We start from the raw sequence: 21,827 nt of genomic DNA, 5'->3' as shown, positions 1-21,827 counted from the left end.
GTTAACCGGCACACTAACCTGGACTTAACAAGGTAGGCAAAGGGTAACTTAATATTTATCATAGTATCGATGGAGCGTGTGTGGTTAACCGGCACACTGATTAAGGGGTAAATATTAAGGGTACCAAGTATATTTGCATGGTTATTCACACCTTGTTTTGTGATCCTCGGCATCCCAGTCACAAAACCTGAAGGGCACACTCGAGATTGAAACATGCCTTTGAACAGTTCAATGAATCTCAAAGATCTAGGACTTTCAAATCCAATTAAAACCTAATAAATTATTTCGTTTTTCATGGTGGAAATTGGTGAATCGTCATTCACCTACCTTCAAATATTTTATAGCTTGGATTACGGCATCCCTCTTCTAAGTTATAAAATAGTTTGTTGGGTCCTAGCCTTAATATTTCATATTGGGTGTCATATTAAGGACTTTAAATCAACTATCTTGAATATCTCCCAAAAAGATGTCTGGTCAAGACATTTATGATCTTCCCAAATCTCTTGAAACAAGCTTTCCTAAATGAAGATGATGTCCCATGGATATCATACTTCTTTCACCTCCTCCAATTATTCTCCCTAACCCACAAGTTCCTAAAAGTTTAAGGTCACTCAAGCCCTATTGGCAAGGCAAGGTCTAGGTGTGATCACATCTTGGAGATGTAGTCACATATTGACAAGCCGGGAGAGTTGGGTGTCAAAGTCTTGAGAAAGTTGGTGGCTCAACTACTTTCTAAGTCACATAGTGAGTTCTTTTGGGAATCCTATGAAACAGACTAAGACAAGACCCCTAATGATCTTATCTATTTGCTAAGATCAACTTCCTAAAACGCTATGGACATTGACAATGATGACATTGGATATCCAGTAAAGCTCTCTCTTCCCAATGGAAAGGGATCGGCCATAGTCAACTCGGTTGACCCAATGGTAAAGAGAGAGGCGAAGTCTGAGATAGTCCCATTATCAAGGGTCCATAGGTAACTATTGCCAAAGGAAGGGGCATTGGTTACGAAGCTGCCAAATTTACCTAAGGATGTTAAAGTCAATAAGTTTGGCTCTACTTCAGGTAAAGTCCATTGTCTAACTCTATTAAGTACATGCTGATTCTGATCGCGAAGATGGATTTCAATCGCATGGTTCGGTGATCAGAATTTTGGGCTATTACTTAAGAGTTATGATATTTATATTGCTTAGGAATAGATAACAACAAGGTTTTCATATGGATTGTAAGGATAAGTTTTTCCGCAAAGTTTTAAAATAAAAGAAAAAGGTTTTGATTTTATTTATTTTAAGTATCCTTACAATGGAATTTGTGAAAAGTTGTTGCTTATAAGATTCCATTGATAGCAACATTGGAAAAATGGATTTGATTCTTTCGGTTGTGGTAGTGTCTAATATTACCAAATAAGGAAAGATTCTCATCACTCAAGGTTCAATTGGACCGAAACTTGGAATCATGCAAGTTGTATAGTATGATGAATGAGAACTTTCAGCTTGGAAAATTAAGACTAATTCCTTATGTGAATAAGGAAAGGACTAAGGGATAGAGTACACATTCTTGTGCACTGGTCAAGTCCACCACAAAAGATCAAGAAGACTATTCGTCATGATTTACTTAAGTTCAGTAAATATGGTTATACTTATAAGTTTAAGTAGAAGTCTGTAGCATTGGAGAAGTTTCAATGTGAGACAGAACGAATAAGAAGAATCAAAGTATGGCAGAAAGATAAAAGTTTCTCAAATCTGAAAAGATGGGAGAGTACTTTAGTATCATGTTTATGATCATCTTAATGATTAAGCTACTATATCACAATTGGTCCTCTAAAGTCATCTTAGTGCATTCTTATGACTAAGAAGAGGAGTCATGAATTGTTGAAATGGTTAAATCAAAAAGATGAGTCATACTTCGTTCCAAAACAATTCTTAGAGTCATACTCCAAGATTGTAACTTGAGTGACATATCTTAAAGAGGGTTTGTTAACACTAGTCAAATGTAAGAGTAAAAGGTTATCTACTCTTATACATTTGAAATTGGTAAGTTGTGATGTTTTGGATAAAACAGAGACCAACTTAGGCCAATTGTGTAAAGTGTTAGTCTTGATAAAGAATCTGCACTATCTCTTGAATATTTGACAAGGGAGTCTTATATGTCAAGAGGACAGTGGGAGTCTTAAAGCTCTTGAAAGTTTCAAGACTTAATCAAGAATAAAACCTAAAGTCCTTCACTAGCACACGACTTGAGGTTTATAACCTACCGTGTTGAAATTTTTGTGCCTATTCAAGTTGGCTTTGCATAGGAGTTCTGAGAGATCTCAATTGGTTGCACAACTACTTGGAAGCAATGGCAGGCACCTGAGCTGCCAAATGGCAAGAATTTAAGATTGCACAAGTTTAATCAATATGAGTTTGGATTTGTCACTAACCTTGTCTTGTGATGATGGTTTTGACAAATTCACATGGATAAGAACACATACACTATTAAATCTAAGTGTCATAAGGTTTCTCTCCGATTCATGAAAATGATGGTGAGGAAACACTTTCACTAAGTAGATTTTAGCTAGATAGCAATTGTGATATTTGCATTCTCAAAGTCGTTAGTGGAGCGTGTGTGGTTTACCGGCACACTAACATGGACTTGTGAGAAGTGGCAAAGGTCTAAAAAATTGAGACTATGATTACGACATCCCTTTTCATAGTTCTAAAATTGTTTAGACACACATGTGAGCTATCTAAGAGAGGTGTATGATTTTGATAAAGTTTTATTAAAACAATCTAGTATCAGAAATCTGAACTTTGGTAAGAAAGTCAGCTGATTTCTGAGTACATGTCAAAGCTAGTGGGAGCATAAGTGTTATGCTAATAATCATCATGTTAGTGGGAGCATGATAATTATGACAAAGGTTGCAAGTTAGCAATGTTAATTATAGAAAACAAAAGTTTCAATTCGTGAGGTTGCAGGGGTTGAAAAAGTTGTTTTGCTATAATTAAGGGAGAGGAAATTATACTTCATTTCAATTCTAAAAGCTTAGATTGAGATTTTAATCGTATTTAATCAAGGATATATATTTGAATTTCATGTTGGAATGGCTCAACATAAGGAAATTCTATATATGGGTCCATTATTTGCGTTCTAAAATTCGATTATGATTACGGCATCCCTTTTCATAATCTGAATTTTGAGAACTTGGCAAATTGAAATGGAAATATTATAGCAAAAGACTGGTTTAGTCTTTATGTGAGACATCATGAATCGTGTCCCATATGCTTCGGATATAGGATCGATTACATGTGCTATATTCATCCTTTCTAAAATTTTCCAAATGTCTGGGGCATTATGAAGGGAAAAGGTCTAGAATTGGATATGACTAAAATGATTAAGCAATTGTCGAGGACAATCTAAGGTTTACCAAAGATTGGTTGCTCAAGGACAGTTGGAAGTATAATGTTAATTCTGGAAGGACCATATTGACATAATCTGTAAGGAGGCAACTCTTGTTCAGAAGTGATAGTCAAAATGGAATATGGAAATGTTTCAAAGTTAGAAATTATTCAATTTGTGTAAGATTAGAAAACTTAATGAAAGAAGGATGTTTCCAAGGAGCTGATCTCCTTTGGAATGCTCTGTAATGATTGTTGTCAAGTCTTTCTGACTTCGTGCATAATCATTAAGAGGATCAATGCATATAAGTTTAGAATCTAACAGATTTCAGTAAATGGCATGAATTTGGAATTCTTGCATTTGCAGTAAGGATTTGGGACTGTGAAAAGAGGATCATTGGAGTGATGTTCAATTGATCTATTTTACAAAGTAAAGATCATAGACAAACATAGTATGCATACTTGGTGTATGGCATGACTAGTGTTTAGAAAACATAGTGTACATGCTTGGAGCATGGGACAACTATTGTTTTAAATTCAAGTATAAAGTTGATAAAACCGAAACAATGAATAAAGAGTAATCAGTATGGTGAGAAATAAAAGTGTTTATTTATATTGATAGGGTTTGATACCATATTTGATTCATTTATTCTTGTGTTTCACTTTGCATGTTTTGACTTCCAGAATAACTAAGTCGCTCTTCCAGAATGATTAAGTTATTCAAACCATCCACTGTCGGTCATATGTTGGAAGTAGATATGAATCAAGACTGTCATGGGTTGGTTTGTAGAGGTCCAAGTTGGTGGACAAAATGGTGCTACAACACTCATGAGTGCTCATAAGTTCTGAGTATTGGATTCAACCCTCGCTCATTTGAATCACTTCATGGATTTTATCACGAGTGATCATGAGACGATAATATCTTATATTCTTCAAACCTAGAGATATGAGTTGTTACTATGAGTTGGTTATACATTGATTGCACGAAAACGCATTGGTAACTCGATGTTATAAAACGTGCCTTTGTGTATGATTCAACAAGTAGTAGAACAAGCCATACGAGTCGAAGTTTATCCATTCCTTTTACCTTCGGGATAAAAGCGATATCTGTGGGCCCCTCGATGATTTAAAGATGATACATGTGAGTGCTTGGCCAAGCCAGGACTGATTTGATTTGTTCAATCAGTCAGTCGTCATGAATCGGAAATCGGGAAACAACAAATGGACAGAGAGAATGATTGATAATCCATGTCTCAGTCCATATGATATCTAGAATGGAGGAATATATGATCCCTTATCTAATGGGCAAGTCATTGACAAAGGTCAGAGTTCATCGACAAGGTCAGAGTTCGACAGAAGCTTTTGAGAGCTACGATTGCTGATCGGTTCTTGAAGTCATACGCAATAATAGTTTTAGACTTATCCAAGTGGGACATTGTTGGATTAATGTCTAAGTCCATAACTATAATTGGTAAGACTTGACCCGACCCGGCATGGTTCATTTGGGTTGCATGGCATCATGCATTTGGATAGACTATAATGAGAGAAATAACACTTAAGGTTGGTTAATATATTATAAGTTCTAATATATTAATAAGGTTATTTAATTAGTATTGATCAAGAATTAATTTGGAATTAATTAAGTGATCAAAAGGAGACTAATTAAATATATGGGTTGATTGTGTAAATCATTCATTCTTATATATGTGGGCTTGTGATCCAAGATTCCTTATGTTGGACTAAGTCCATGGGGTGACCCATGGATACTCCATGGAGGTTAAAATCCATGGAGCATAAGGAATGGGTAAAGTTATGAGTTACATGGTGTAACCCTAATAGCCACCATATAAAAGAATCCCATGGCTCAAGAAATCAAGCACTAATGTGTGAGTGTGAGGGCTAGACGATTTCAAGGAGTGTTCAAGTTTCTCTCAAGTTATTCCAAGTGTATTTGGTGTTGTGTGAACCATTTGAGGTGTCACACTTGGGGCACTAGGCCATGAAGACATTCTACATCAAAGAGGTATGTATTCTATCTTGTTATATTTATTATTTTGTATGCTAGATTAGGATAATACCTTGGATGTTCATAATTGTATGTATAATAGAGAAAACATAGATCCAAGGTATTTAGGGTTGCATGTACACTTAGGAGTGTTAGAATGCTCATAACCCAACAATTCTCCCCTTCAATAGGAATGCGTACTATCTTTTCATAGCACAAGAAATCTGCACGGTTCTTTGACAACCAATCCATGCCGAGAATAATATCAAAGTTGGCCAAGGAGATAGGAATCAGGTTAGCAAGAAAATTATAACCTTAAATTTCTATGACACAATCCTATAGACTTTATCAGAAAGTAATGATATACTTCCTGCAGTATTTACATGAAATGGTTGCGCGAGTGCATAGCAAACATTTTGAAAGGAATGCGCGAATTCATGAGACACAAAAGAATCTGAGGCACCAGAATCAAATAAGATATGAGCAGGTCTAGAGTTAACTAGAAATGTACCAGTCACAACATTCAGGTCTTCACGTGCCTCCTCTGTGGTAATTTGGAATGCACGACCTTTAGCTTTTGGCACCTCCTCCTTTTTAGTTGGAGTACTCTTTGGTTGTTGGACGAAAGCTTGACTCCTCGCCATTTGACTAGTAAGAGTAGGGCAGAAACGCTTCCTGTGGCCAGTAACACCACAAGCAAAGCAAGTAACATTCTTCATTGGGCAAACGGGCTTCATGTGGCCTATTTCTCCACATCCATGACAGATCATTGATCCTTTTTCTAATTTGCATTCACCCGGATGATTATTTCCATAATTTCGACACGATGGGGACTGAAGAGAAAAAGATTGTGACCTACCGCGGCCACGAGACGTATTATGAGATTGCACTTGTTTGCCAGTATCAGATCGAATGGATTGAGCTGGTGGAATAGACGAAACAGGAACAGTTCGATCAACACGTGGATACTTCAGAACAGAAACAGTGGCACCACGTATTTCTAAGTCATGCTCGCGCTTTCGAGCATACTCAGCAACTTTATCAAATGACAGAACATCCTGATTAGCCACGAAATCACGGATTTCATACCGTAGTCCATCCATGAATAACTGAATTTGATTGTCTTCAGTTAGAATATACTTTGCAGCAAACTGTGCTTTTTGATTGAATTGAGTTTCATAATCATTCACAGTCATTCCTCCCTGTTTAAGCTCGAGGAATTCTTTCTCCAATATTCTCCTCATGTCTAGAGGACAATACTTTCCTATCAAACGAGTTTTGAACATTTCCCAAGATAAATTATCCTGGTCATACTCGTTGAGAGCTTTAAATGTTGCTTCCCACCAGACCAAGGCTTCTCCGATGAGCATTGCAGAAGCATAATTAGCCTTGTCTTCATTAACCACATGAGAAATACGGAATACTTTTTCTGTGTTCTGGATCCAGGTAAGAACAACAATGGGATTAAGAACACCTGAAAACTCGGTAGCACCATTACTCTTGAAAGTTTTGAATGAGGGACGTTTCGCCTCCCCCTTTTGAAGGTTCTTCGGTGGCTTTCTCTTTACCTTTATCACTATTCTTTTTATGTTCTTCGAGAGTCTGCCGAATAACACCAGTAAGTTTATCCACAAGTCGCTCCTCACGAGGGGATACTGGAATATTTACTTCATCAGGTTGAGGATCTCCACCCACATCTGGTGTATGGCTACTCACCTGTTCAGCCATTGTTCTGAAAATTTAGAGTAATATAGTATTTTAGAATATTAGGATTTATCATTACCTAATACTTTACTTAAGTCTTTCCTATGGTGTGTATCCATATACTTACAATGAATCCGTTCATATATTGAACTTCTGACAGTTTAAGTCTAAATACCAATCTGTGGTATTCACTTAAACTACTGCTCTGATACGATGATTGAAAGACCCCTTTCATACTTAACATTATTATTACTCCAAACATGCTACATGCATATTCTTTAACATATTTTACATATATGGTCCTATTACAAAAGGCTGGATACAAACCGACTATTAAGATTTTTACAAAGTTTTATATATTACATAACTTCCCAGGAATTTATACACTACATACAAAAGCTATAATATTATCTATTCTACATCTTCTACCAGTACATGACTATACTGGATGCTTATCACCTGCAATAGTTTAATATTTGAGAGGGATAAGCGGGTGACGCTTAGTGAGTTCAATAACAGTTACAATATAATGTTATGTCATATACATATCAATATGACAGAAGCAAAAAGGGAAAGAGAACAACAAAGGCATATGTGTATCATGTGACATGCTTTCCATATCAACCAATAATATGATTCAAGGATTTTCAATCAATGAGACATAACAATTTCAACTTGATATACATCAATAACGCTTCAGCCCAAATGGCACAGAAAATACAATTTTGGATTATCATTTTGCTAGAATATACAGGCTTTCAACCCTACATAGCCCCATGCCAATACCAGAAGTTATATGAGTCATGCTCTACATGGCTAAAGACACAAAGCCAGTACCAGAAGTTATATGAGTCATGCTCTACATGGCCAAAGTCATAAATCCGATACCAGAATAATATGAGACATGCTCTACATGGCCAAAGGCTCAAAGCCAATACCAGAAGTGATACGAGTCATGCTCTACATGATCAACAGTATAAAACCAGAATAACTCAGGAAATCACATTGAACATATAACACATAACATACAATTGTCCCTATATTGAACTCACCGTGAAATAACCGAATGATAAAATGATAATTTGGGCAGCACTTCGCCTCTAAAAAGGACTTTCTTTGATGAAACCGGGGATTTTAGTTGAAAACCGGGCCTTGTGCAGGCAGAGTTTCAACTTGAAAAGATTATTTTCTCGGGTCTTCGGTGCGATGGACTTGCTTCGGGTGTTAGGGATGTTTCCTAGGCTTCGGGGGTGTTAGGGTAACTTCAAAGGAAGTAGAAGGTAAAAGAGAGTGAAAGTTGTAACCAAAATTCGGATAACCTCGCTTTCTATTTATAGTACCCGAGGGCTCGCATTATGTTGGGCATAATTCTCCGGTACGAGGGGCGTACTGCCTCGCAGACCTCTTCGCTGGGCGTAAGTTCGTACGCTGGGCGTACGAAGTGGATCAGCTCGAACGCGTCAAGGATACGATACTTGGCACTCATGTGAAGGAGTAGGGAGGGTGGCGGACTCCGGAGCACTTACACGAGTACGCTGGGCGTACTCCTTCGGACCAGCCTCGAAGTTTGTGCCCAAAACTTCAAAAATTCGTAAGTTTTGCATACGAACTCCGTTTTTGACGTTCTTTATATCCACGCGTAGGTGAAATTATGATCTACAACTTTCCTTTAGACTCCGTCGGCTAATTTTGACTTCATTTTTAAAGTTATATTTTTAACAGGCCGGGACAGGAAAAGTCCGTTAAAAATTCATAACTTCTTCATCCGACGTTCGTTTTCGTCTGTCTTTTTACCGTTGTACTACTATTGACGAGATCTTCGCTTCTCGTTTAGGTTGTGTCGGCTAAAAATCACTCGATCTTTGTTTCGAGTTTCGGGCTGTGTACTACTATGCCGAATTTTAGAAAAATCATAACTTGCTCATACGAAGTCAGATTTGGACGTTCTTTTTATGAAAATTATTGGTTTAACGAATATTACGACTTTCATTTAGATCACAAAGGCTAAAAAGTAGTTTATCATAAACTCACTTTTTACGTCATATGGCGTCGTGCCGGTTCTGTCGCGAAACTTCAAGAAGTCATAACTTCTTCGATATAACTCGGATTTCAGTGAGGTTTTCGCCTAAATGTTTCTAACGAGATAATATACAACTTTCAATAACATTATTTTTACTTATTTCCAACTTTATATTTTCGTTTATTTTGATAATTGACTTTTGATTGGAATCTCATAAGACTTCCAATACTTTCCGAATGATTCTAAACATAGTTTTACTTCAAATCTCATAAAACCATCTTGTTAGAACTCAATGCTCAAAACCATATAATATTTATTAATATTCATTTTTAAACAAAACACGATAACTGAACGTGTATGTTACACCTTAAGTCAACCATCTTTCTCTTATTGATTTTACATCAAACTCATATTTTTGTTGAATTGTCCATTTAAATCTTAGTTTAATCCTAGTTTCATTTCAAGTATTTTAAAAGATCAAAACCCCCATTTTTACTTTTATTGTTATTTTACAAGTACTTTTACATAGAGATTTTTCATAGAGTTATAAAATCGAATCAATCCCCGCGGATTCGACCCCTTTACCACTATACACTATTTTAGTGTAAAAGATATAAGGTTATTAATTTTGTTGGCCTCAACAACCACCAAATTTTGGCGCCGTTGCCGGGGAATGGTTTTGATTTAATCAATTTGTCTATCTATTCCTATATCTCATTGTGCAGGTACTCTAATTTAAAACCCCAAAATAAAAAAAAATAAAAAAGTATGGTTCATAAATGAACACTCCTTGCGTTGAAACCCAACTTTCTGAGCTAACTCAGTTAGTTATGATGATTGGAAGTGACCAAAGTGTGCAACCCACAACTCTTCCTTGCGATAATTGCACCCAAATTGGACATCATTCCGATATGTGTCCATATTTCCAAGGAGAATGGGAAGAAGTGCAAGAAAGGGGAAGCTACTACTGATCAAATCAATGGAGTTATGATCAACCTCAACATGATCAATGGTGGGACAACAACCAAGCTTAGAGAAGTGACCCATACCAACCAACTACACAATTCCAACATCTATATCCTCCGCCTCCTCAACAACCTGAAATGCAAAGCATGTCCTTAAAGGAAATCGTGAATAGCATTGACTCTTCTACCCAAAATTTCCAGGAAACAACCCAAGCTAGCCTCAAAAGCTTAGAGCAACAAATAACACAAATTGCTCAAACAATAAGTATAATGGAAGCTCAAGACAAACTATCATCTAAAGAGAGCCTATGACATAGCACATGTTCCATTCCTTTGAAAGATGAGAAAAGTTTTGATGGCCCAAGAGTGTTATATGGAGAAGAGGAAGAAGAAGTAGAAGTAGAAGAGGCTATAAAAAGGAAGAAGAAATTGAGAAAGATATGAATGAAACTATAAAGGAAGTGTTGGGGGTTAACAAAAGAGAGTTTGATCCACCCACTACCATTGAGAAACTAACTCCAGTGGTAGACGAACCACAAGAGCCGGAAACGATAAATTTGTCGAACCCTTCAAAGCATACAAATCCCAAGAAGGAAGATGCCCAACCGGTCACCAACTCGACCACCATGTCAAAGATGGAAGAGTTGGTCACCTTACTAAACAAGTACAAGAAAGAATATGGTTGGATGATTGCTATTATCAAAGTTCTAAGTCCGGTATGGTTCTCCCGTAAAAAGAAAGTCAAATACAAGTAAAGAGCCACAATGGAGGTGTGGAAATTAAAAAATGTTGACACGGGGCAAGTTTTCAAGGTTAATGGACATCGGTTGAAGCCTTTCTATGGAGGTTTTGATGCAAATATCCAATTCATCGTCCATTTGGACACCCCAAAATATTGAGAAATAGTTGGTAAAATGATTTTGAAAACTTTTTTTTGTTTTCAACGTGTTCATTTTTGAAAATTTTCAAGCTTTATTTTCACATTTGGTCCAAACTTTTGTTGTGTTTTTGAAACCGGGACTTTGCGGGAATCATTTTGGCCAAAAATCAAGTTTTTAGAAAAAAATTCAAATTCTGAAGTGCAGGAAGTCACGCGGCCTGCATGACGACCCCACGCGGGCGGCATATAGTCCTGTGCAGGCGGCTTATGTGAGGCCCATTCCTTGCCCGCGTAGAAGAATTACCTCCAACCCTGTTCAGCACATGCGGCCAGCGTGTGGGTTCCATGCGGCCCGCATGGCTGGTTTCAACACTTAGTATTTTTTTGAGCTTCAGTTCACGCGGCCATTGTGCGGCCCGCGTGGTTCGACCCAAATTTCTTCTGGACTTTCTGTGGACTCGAAAGAAAAGAAATAATGTTACACGCAACCTCTACGCGGCCCGCGGCCCTCCTGTGTAAGCTGTGTTGACCGGAATTTAAGTGGGTTGACATTTGTTGATCAACGTTGACTGAGGTTGAGTATCTTGAACAGATGAATTAAATGGCAGTCCTTCTTCTTCCCTACCCCCATCGACTTCTTCTTATTCTTTCCTACATCTTCTTTTCCCTCTCAAGAACACCAACCTCCATTGAAGCCCCACACAAAAACTCGATTTCCCGAAGATCTACCGGTCGGAATCCCGCGATACCACCGCCACAGACACTTTCCGCCGCCCGACCCTCCGATTTAGGTCATTTCCACCCTTTCCTTAAGCATTGAGGACAATGCGTGTTCTTAAGCTTGGGATGGGGCATTTCCCTTTTCCTTTTATTTTTTTTCATGCATTTTTAGTTAGGTTGCATATCATTTTAGTTTTAGGCTAATTTACATTCATTTTTTTCTTTTATTTTTTAAAATTCCAAAAAGATTTTATTTTCTTCTTTTTTACTTTTTATTTTTGCATAACATTTAGCTTAGGGCATTAGCATCCATGCATTTTTGTTATCTGTTTATTCTCACCCCTTTAGATGTCATGGAGCAGGTTCATAGTTATTGTATCATTATTGGTCCAGGATCTTTTTGCTATCTCACACATCGAACTGGGACCATTAGCTGTAGTTTGGGACTTCATACTTGGGATCAACTATTGGAGCTTAAAGTGGTAAGTGATCATGGCCAGGTAGTTTTATGAATAATTATGCATGCAATACTAACAACCGTAGGATATACTATAGCAATGGATGTTCTTAGCCCTGTGGTCCATACCGCTGAGAGGATCACACTTGATCATGTTTGAACCGTTAGGATGAAGCACTGGTGCTTGTCCCCGAGTAGAATCTGTATCTGGTCTCTTTACATCACCATGTTTTTTTGCGATTTTCTTAGGATTCTAGAGAGTCGATTAGTCCACATTTGGACATTTTCATTATTTTTGGAAAATCACAAGTTTGAAAAGGAGCTTACATCTTTATGCTCCACACGTGGCCATTTTCACACTTAGAGCATTCAGATTATATTATTACCCTTTCGGTTCCACTTACATACTTTTGGGAACCAAATTTTGAGTCAAAAAGTTTTCTTGATAAAAAGCAAAAAAATTCAATATGTTAGTGCATTACCTTCAAGTTAATGTACTAAAAAAAATCCAAGCGGCGATAATCTTAGATGGGTGACCGGTTCAATTATTGAACAAATCTTCCTACATTTTGGTCACCCGACGTTTGATATTCATTTATATAGGTTTGTTTTATTGTATATAGATCGAGTTGTTTTTTTTTGCAAATTGGTGATGTTAGGGAGACTGTCGATTCAGATACTACGGGAGGTTTGGGCCAACACTAAGTAAATTGATTCCTACAACGGTGCCCAACGATGAAACCCAATCACACTTGAGAGTGGCCGACAAACGTGAGATCACGCAACTTTCATGATAAGAGTGTACACTTAAAGAAGAGCTCCACGCAAGCCCGTCCATCTGCTTTCTCCCTACTACAGATGTTCTTTATTGTATGCATGTTACATTGGGCTGCGACTGACCATCCCTCCTTACTCACCTAGAGGAGTTGTTCTGGATGTGGTTTATGGTTCCATTGTCATCGGATGAAAAATTCATGAGATAATTGCAAGATCAATTCTGACCATGTTGACTAACTATCATCAGGTTCCACGAATCTATCCATTCCTTTTATTTTTCTTATGATAGTTCATCCCAAGTTCATTTTAGTCTTGTCTTACTTGAGGACAAGTAAGGATTAAGCTTGGGGTGATTTGATAGTTTCATTTTATTTACTTCTTTTTTATAGTTTATTTTAGTTTATTTCATTCACATTTTAGTTAATTTCCATGCATATTTTCCTTTTTGTTATTTTATGACTACTTTGGGTACTCTCTAGTTTTGTGAGCATAATTGAAGGTTTTTGGAAACTAACGGAGCGGGAATGTTCGGGACGTATGGAAAGAGATTGGACATAGAGGACAATAAAGATTTTTGGGCTTAATATCTAGTGGAGGTGATGCATAAAATGGGCTTTAGATGGATGGAGCATGGAAGAAGATGGACTCTCAATTAAATGAAGATGGAAGAAATTTTCAAGCGTGCGTGAATTAATGATCGAGAGATTATGAGAGTTATGGGTGATTTGGAAAAAGCCAAATTGGGATAACAATGAAGAAAACTTGAAGAAAATAGGCCTAGAAGCAAATCGGGCTCAAACTAGGTCAATGGACTAAGTTGTGGAGGCCCAATACTCAAAGAAGTCCCACACTCTGTCAAGTTCACGCGGCCCGCGTGGATTCCTGCAAGGGCAATTTCAGAACTTTTGTTGGAAGTCTATATGGGGAAGGTTGGTGTGCCACTTTTCTGAACACTTGCACATCCGATTTTGGAGCATTTTCTCTGGAGTTTTTGAGGATTTTGAAGGCCAAGAACCTTGAAGAACATCATCTTTTCATCTCTAAATCTTGCTTCATGTTTCGTACAGTTTACATTAACTTTGTTTTCTTGAGTTTAGCCATGCTTGACTAAACAAAACTTGGTTGACTTTGGTGAAATCCTTTGAATGTTTGGTGAATGTTGAAGACTCCATGAAATTTTTCTTGAATCTTTATGGGAATGATTTGTGTTTTAACATCTTATCACTACTTGTATGTTTTTATTCATGAGTTTAAGTGTGCTTGTGGTGATTAGTTGGCTAATTTCTTGATTAAGTAAAGGATCTTCAAATTAGCAAGCAAAAAGTGATTTTTGTGTTAGTTTTGCTTCACACAATCATAAAAACATTTTCTCCAAATGGTAGTGAAAGCATTTGACTCTTCTTGGATTTGGTGACTTTTTGGTTCTTAATGCTAGTTGACTTTCACTAATTACATTCTTAATGGAAATTGTGACTTTGACTAAGGAAATTGTTATGAGCTTCTCTAACCATTTTAACAACTAAGAAAAGTCTAGGTAATCTCAAACTTCTTGGATTACTATAGCCAAATCAAGGATTTAAAACAAGTATTGTACCATTGGATTCTAATGATATGTTCATCAAAAGTCAAAGTGAGGAAACCTTAAGTCAACCATCTTTCTCTTATCGATTTTACATCAAACTCATATTTTTGTTGAATTGCCCATTTAAATCTTAGTTTAATCCTAGTTTCATTTCAAGTATTTTAAAATATCAAAACCCCCATTTTTACGTTTATTGTTATTATATAAGTACTTTTACAAAGAGATTTTTCATAGAGTTATAAAATTGAACCAATCCCCGCGGATTCGACCCCTTAACCACTATACACTATTTTAGTGTAAAATACATAGGGTTATTAATTTTATTGGTCTCGAAAACCACCAAAGGATATTATAAAAGCCCTAGAACCACCCTCCAAACCATCCACCTCTATGGGGAAGGTTCTGAAACCCTTTTGTTCAACTATTGAATAATTACAGATTAGGTCCTTGCACTATTAATTAATTCAATTAATCCCAAAATTAGTTCTAATTAATTTCTTATTAATTATTAATTTAATAATACTATTTCTGTAACATCCTGTTTCGGATTGTCCGTGATTAGGGTTCGTGGGCTGCAACCCGGGCATGAAGAAGCCTCGGGGTTGCGACGAGTTGCTAGAAGTGTAGGTCTTCTCGTCACCTTTCCGTAGATATGAGGTTCATTGGAAACGGAGTTATATCGAGGAAACTATGGAAGTTTGAAGTTTTGGCAAGAAAATTCCCTTATTTAAGAAAGGTGGCAACTGAGTACGCTGGGCGTACGTGTGTGTAGGCTTAGCGTACTCATGTGCGTGAATTTGAAGCGGAGTCACCAAGTACGTTGGGCGTACTAGGCACATACTGAAAACCCTAAATGAGGGGGTGTCCCTATATAAAGAATAATATGGCCTCATTCCTGGCCACCATCCACGGACAATAAACCCTCTCAAACCCTAATCCTCGTTCTTGAGCTTGTGTGTGTCCATTTGAGAGCCTTTAAGTATTTTTGTGTGTTCTTGGAGTGAAGAAGGAGCTTTGGAGAAGAAGGAGTGAGAGTCCAAGCCTTGGATCTGAGCATATCTGATTTGGGAGCTTCATCTAGAGGTATAAAGCTCCAAGCTTTCTCACTCTTTTGATTTGTGCATCATAGTAGAGTATTTTAGAGTTTTGTCCCAAAAGTTGGAGACTTTATGTGATATTTGAGCTCCAGAGACTATGATCAACCCCTTTGAGTGTATTTGGTGGTGTAGTGTCATAAAAATCAAGACTTGGAAGTTTGAATCAACCCATGCATGAGTTGATGTGCATTTGAGATGAGAAAATGAGAGTTTTGGGTGTTTGTGACTTTACCAGCCATGCAAAGGCTTAAAGTCACAGACTTTATGGAGTAAGAGCCTTTAGGGAGTCCAGATCTGTGATATGAGATAAGGTCTTAACAGGTTAAGACCAAGAAAGTGAGAAAAGCCATATTGGACGTACGCTGAGCGTAATCCTAGTACGCCCCGCGTACTGGGTTGTTGTCCCTGATCAGATTTTCGTGCATGCTTGTGTACGTTGAGTGTACCAAGGGAGGTACGCCCCGCGAAACCTCTCTGTGGGTTTTTTGGGCTAAATCTTATATGGGCCTTATGGGTTAGGCCTGGATCTTTGGGCTTGTGTGCTAGACATTTTGAGCAGAGAAATATTATATATATGCCTTGGGCCCTTGTGTTGGGCTTGTCACTTGGACTTGAGAGTTGGGCCTCGGGGGAGTCCATTCATTATTGGACCTTGGTGGGCCCATTCATTATTGATGGGCTAGTTAGTGGACTACCTTTAGACCTAAGGAGTGAGGATTTGGACTTAAATCTTAATTGGGTAATTGTGGATTTGGTCCAGTGTTAGAGGCCGGTGCAGCAGCAGCATCTATAGGAGTTGTTCATCATCCGAGGTGAGTCTTCTCATTATACTTACCATGAGTGGTATCTTTATGTGACCGAGGTGTCTTATGTGCTTACCTGTACATTTGTGATATTCTGCATTATGTCTTTGTGATTTATGTTGAGTATTATTATTATGAGCTTATTGAGTTAGGACCGGAAGGTCCACTCGAGTTGTGGGATCGGATGGTCTCCACTGAGACACATTGACCGGAGGGTCGTACTGTGTTAGCCTCGAGTGGCTAATGTGATGTGTGTGATATTTTGGGGAACTCACTAAGCTTCGTGCTTACCGTGTTATGTGATATGTGTTTCAGGTTCTTCTCAAGATCACGGGAAGGCGCTGGCTTGATTGTACACACCGGAGAAGAGTTATGTTTTGAGGATCCTAGATTATTAATCAAACAATTATGGAGTTGCGTTTGTAAATTAAATATATGGGATTTTTGTGAAATTTATTATGAGAATTATGTGATTTTAAAAATGAAAATTTTGTTTGAAAATTTACGGTGTTACAATTTCTAATTAATATATTATTCTCATAATATATTAACAAAACATTTATTGTTATTTATCAATCATATAATAAATCAATAAATCAGTCTCTCTCCCTCTCTCTCTAAAAGTCATCTTATTCAATTACCAGGTTTGAGGACAACCCAAAAGGACTTTGTTAATAATTTAAGTATATACCAATTCAGTTATTAGCTTAGACACCTAATCCAATAATATGATAATCTTCGTATATTCAAATTATGCTACTCGGGCCGCCATCTACCTCACAAAATAGCCACACGCTACACCACGTGCATTTTTCTTGGGTATACCTACAACCATGGTGGGTACTGTCACACCCCCAAACCAGAATGGCAGAAACATTCGGGGGCGGAGGACGTCATGTACAGTATCATAACAATGCACAATAGTAAAACAAGCAACAACATCATTCATTGCATTAATAATATAATTTAATACAAGTGTGTTCTGTGTAAAGTTTGAAAGACACCAAAATATGAATCAAAATAAAAGACGAGTCTTGAACATGCTCTGTCTTCTCAAAACCTGGTCATCGGTACCTGTCTACTGGTGACCTGAGAATACAAGTTATTTTGAAAGAGTAGATCAGCATTTAAGCTGGTGAGTTCATAAGTATTTTAATGTCAAATATTTGTATAAGTTTGATGAAAAGTTTGTAAGTGTTTGATGTAAATGTTTGTATACTTCCTAGAAAATCCTATATTTTCTACTAAATTGGAAAGTAGTCTTCTTCCAAGAATCGACTGTTCTGTATGTTTATTCTTTTGTAAAAGTGAGTGTTTTCCCAAGTATGACTATCATTACCAGAAAATAGTTTACATTACCGCTTATGTGAGAAGATCATTATATCAATGTAATGGGAAAATGAAGATGTACAGTAGTAATGTATAAAGTAACTACTGATGTACTAACTACCTTAAACCAATTGTTTAATTAAGGTAAAATGTGATGACATTATAACCATACTTGATTGACTAGTAAAACACGACGATCAAAGACGTCGAAATGGTATGACATTCGTCACCCGTAGACCTGCAGGTCCCACTGTAGCTAGCAGCAAGGTGTAGGATGGTCAATCCCGTATAGATCTATACAGAAACTCACGCTCTCCCTCCAAGAGACTCTGGTTACAAAACGTGACACAACAGTATTTTGCCATGCCATGAAGTAGTGGCTCACATTAATGTTATCTTTGTTATTGTATTAGTATGTTCCTTCCTGTTCTAGTTATAGTATGTTCCTTTTGTTCTAGTTGTAGTATGTTCCTTCTGTTATAGTTATAGTATGTTCCTTCTGTTCTAGTTATAGTATGTTCCTTCCTGTTCTAGTATTAGTATGTTTGAACTGACTCTTGTAAGTTTCATTGTTCTACAAATAGTAAGTAGTATTCTCCTAAACTATACCTATTATAGTTTACTAGTATGATTGTTTGACTGTTACTGATGTATAGAAAAGACTCAATTACTTACCAAGCAACTAAGTTAAGTATAATCCTTAAAAATGAGTTTAATATCCACATATGTATTTAATAAGTATAACTATGATTTAACCGACATTCGGAGTAATGATCCTACCCCGAGCCCACAACCGAACAAGGAACAGGATTCAAGGTATCTAGCAATAGTCCTAAGTTTGTTAAAGCATACTTATACATAAATAGATAGACGGATATGATTTGGTATAAAAGAAGTTTATAAAATGATTTGAAATAGTTTGTTTGATAACACGGTTTTGAAGTCTAAGAAATCCTTTTGTTTGATAGTTATAAATCACATGTGATTGATGCTATAACTATATTGTTTTCCACTTGTATTCCCCTCATAAAAGCATTTAAAATCATTAAAAGATAAGTTTAGGGGTATGAACTCACATGCAGTGAGTGATTCGAATGAAAGATCGATTAGGATGCTAAGTATGCCAAGTGAAGTCTCGAGCACAAACGGATCCTATTAAGCATATAATGACACATATATGTATATAATTAGTGTATATAACAACTAATCATGCAAGGGAACAACCTTAGGTGCTAGGAAACACTTGGAATGAATTGTTACAATCACATATGATTGCATGAAAGGGTGTTCACGGCCACATTATAAGTGTTTATGGCCATAGGAGAGTTTACGGCCACACATGAAGTGTTTATGACCCAAGGCTTGATCCTATGAAAGGTTTACGGCCAAGGAAGGAGGGTTCACGGCCATATTAAGATCTTACGAAGGGTTCACGACCACATGAAGGGTTCACGGCCATGAACTCTTGAAGATCTTGCACAAAGTGGTTGTTTCATGGTTGGAAATAAAGAGCTTCTAATGGATAAACAAGTGTATGGAAAGGATACTTACTTAATGGAAGTCTTGAAGGTGTTTACGGCCCTAAGAACAAGTGTGTGTTCTTGGTGAAAAGATGGTGATTTGAAGATCTAAACCCAAAGGAGTTGAATTCATGGATGAAATCAAAGGGTTTCACTTGAATAAGAATGATATCAAGTAAGAATGGAAGAATCACTTACACTTTTGAAGATCAAGGAGGATATCCTTGATGATACTTGAGAGAGAAATGAGAGTTCTTGACTTGAAGATGTAAGAAATGAAGAATAATGAAGGATCTTCATACATATGAAGAGGGGTTCACGGCCAACATGGGTTTACGGCTGTAAACCCTAGTTTGACTCCAAATGACCCACCATCTTACATATTCCTCGAAAACAATCTAAAACCAAATCAATTAGCCACCTGGCTACTTCTTTCTCCGACTACACATGTCGACAACACCCCATCCACCACCACCGACTTCTCTTCATCTCCTATAACCAACACCACCCTCCATCACATTCATTCGTCTGCCAGCGACGGTCCTAAAACCACAAGAGTATCCTAAGTCGCTACATCCATCCCTACAGCAACCACTCACGACCCAAATAACGCCTACACACCCCTCTCGATAGCCACCGACCAACATCCACATCCCTTTCTTCCCATGGTTACCATTACAAATTAACACCTGATGACCACTTATTTGTGTATTGAGTTTGTAAATCCAACTCAATGCCTAAACCTTCACAATTCCACTCTATCTCTAATTCCAATAATCTCACATTCAGGCCCTTAATGACCCAAACTGGAAAAATGCTATGCCTGATGAGTTTAAGACGTTTATTAAAAATAGTACGTTGTTACTAGTGCCCCCAACTAGAAGGGGTCAATCTTGTTCAATCCAATGTGGTTGTTTAAACATAAATTTAATGCATATGACATTCTTAGTAGGTACAAAGCTAGACTGTAGTAAATGTAAAAAGTCAACAACCCGATATCGATTGCAATGAGACATTCAATATGTTTGCTAAACCGGATTATGTTGACATTCAGTTCAGTCAAAAGTGAATATTGATAGATAATGCATTAACATTGATATCCGTCTAATGATACACCTAATAAATTGGATAACCTTGTTTTGATCAAGGTTATCGTCTTAGCTTAGAGGTTGAAGTTGAACAGTCAAAGTGAATCTTGATAGGCGAGGCATTAACATTGATACTATGATATGTAGTTCTTGTGATTCTGATGTTGAATCTTCGGATCACACTTTTTTCTTGTGTCCTCTTACGATTGGTATTTGGTCTCAATTGGAACGTTGGTGGCAGATTGACATGCCTAATAAGACACTCTTTAACGGTTAAACCATAAAATGTTATGAATATTTATTACATTGTCACATAAATTTTGGGGTGATTTGATAGTTTCATGACCCTATTAATGTGATAAACTTATATATAATGCTCTTTGTCGAGTACCTTGCTAGATCTTTTTAAGATAATTATGCCCTTCCAAAAAATAGTGCCAAAAAATACAAACTAGATGAACATTCAGTCCATTCGATCAATAGAAATTTATTTTAAGAATCATTTATCAGATAAGATATCATTTGCCGATCATACCAGCACTAATGCACCGGATCCCATCAGAACTCCGCAGTTAAGCGTGCTTGGGCGAGAGTAGTACTAGGATGGGTGACCCCCTAGGAAGTCCTTGTGTTGCACCCCCCCCCCCTTTTTCCTGCCCGATGTCCTACTTTTAGCATGTACGTACGAGTTTTGTCGTTATTTCTATGCTTACGTGGTCTCCGATTCATGGTTGTAGGGTTTCATATTTTTTGATCGGAGACGGTCGGTCACGTGGGTCCCAAGCCTCGCGCACCGCAAAGAACGGAGGGTAATCATGATCTGCGTCTTGTAAGACATAAAAACAATAAGCATGGGAATTATTTCAGGTGCGATCATACCAGCACTAATGCACCGGATCCCATCAGAACTCCGCAGTTAAGCGTGCTTAGGCGAGAGTAGTACTGGGATGGGTGACCCATTGGGAAGTCCTCGTGTTGCACCCTCCCTTTTTTACTGCCCGATATCCTACTTTTAGCATGTACGTACGAGTTTTGTCGTTATTTCTATGCTTGCGTGGTCTCCGGTTCATGTTTGTAGGGTTTCCTATTTTTCGATCGTAGCCGGTCGATCACATGGGTGCCACGCCTCGCGCACCGCAAAGAACGGAGGGTAATCACGATCTGCGTCTTGTAAGACATAAAAACAATAAGCATGGGAAGTATTTCAGGTGCGATCATACTAGCACCAGTGCACCTGATCCCATCAGAACGCCGCAGTTAAGAGTGCTTTGGCGAGAGTAATACTAAGATGGGTGACCCCCCTGGGAAGTCCTCATGTTGCACCCCTTTTTTATTGCCCGATGTCCTAATTTTAGCATGTACGTACGAGTTTTGTTGTTATTTCTATGCTTGCGTGGTCTCCGGTTCATGGTTGTAGGGTTTCCTATTTTTCGATCGGAGCCGGTCGGTGACGTGGGTCCCACGCCTCGCGCACCGCAAAGAACGGATGGTAATCACGATGTG

General features: G+C 37.7%; 2 non-coding genes and 1 pseudogene across 2 annotated transcripts; all 3 read left to right on the top strand.

Moving 5' to 3' along the window:
* The first annotated feature begins 20,844 nt into the window (after window positions 1-20,844).
* On the top strand, window positions 20,845-20,964 carry LOC145161849 (5S ribosomal RNA). Its single transcript, XR_013738718.1, has one exon. It is a non-coding gene; the product is annotated as a 5S ribosomal RNA (ribosomal RNA).
* Window positions 20,965-21,189: 225 nt separating this feature from the next.
* LOC145161921 (5S ribosomal RNA) lies at window positions 21,190-21,308 on the top strand. The gene has a single exon (XR_013738778.1). It is a non-coding gene; the product is annotated as a 5S ribosomal RNA (ribosomal RNA).
* Window positions 21,309-21,530: 222 nt separating this feature from the next.
* On the top strand, window positions 21,531-21,650 carry LOC145161853 (5S ribosomal RNA; annotated as a pseudogene).
* Window positions 21,651-21,827: the final 177 nt, after the last annotated feature.

Source organism: Lactuca virosa, chromosome 2 (assembly GCF_052849685.1).
Source record: "Lactuca virosa cultivar CGN04683 chromosome 2, Lactuca_virosa_CGN04683_v6, whole genome shotgun sequence".
NCBI lineage: Eukaryota > Viridiplantae > Streptophyta > Magnoliopsida > Asterales > Asteraceae > Lactuca > Lactuca virosa.
Note: the sequence above shows the minus strand (reverse complement) of the source record. Positions and strands in the feature narration are given on the sequence as shown.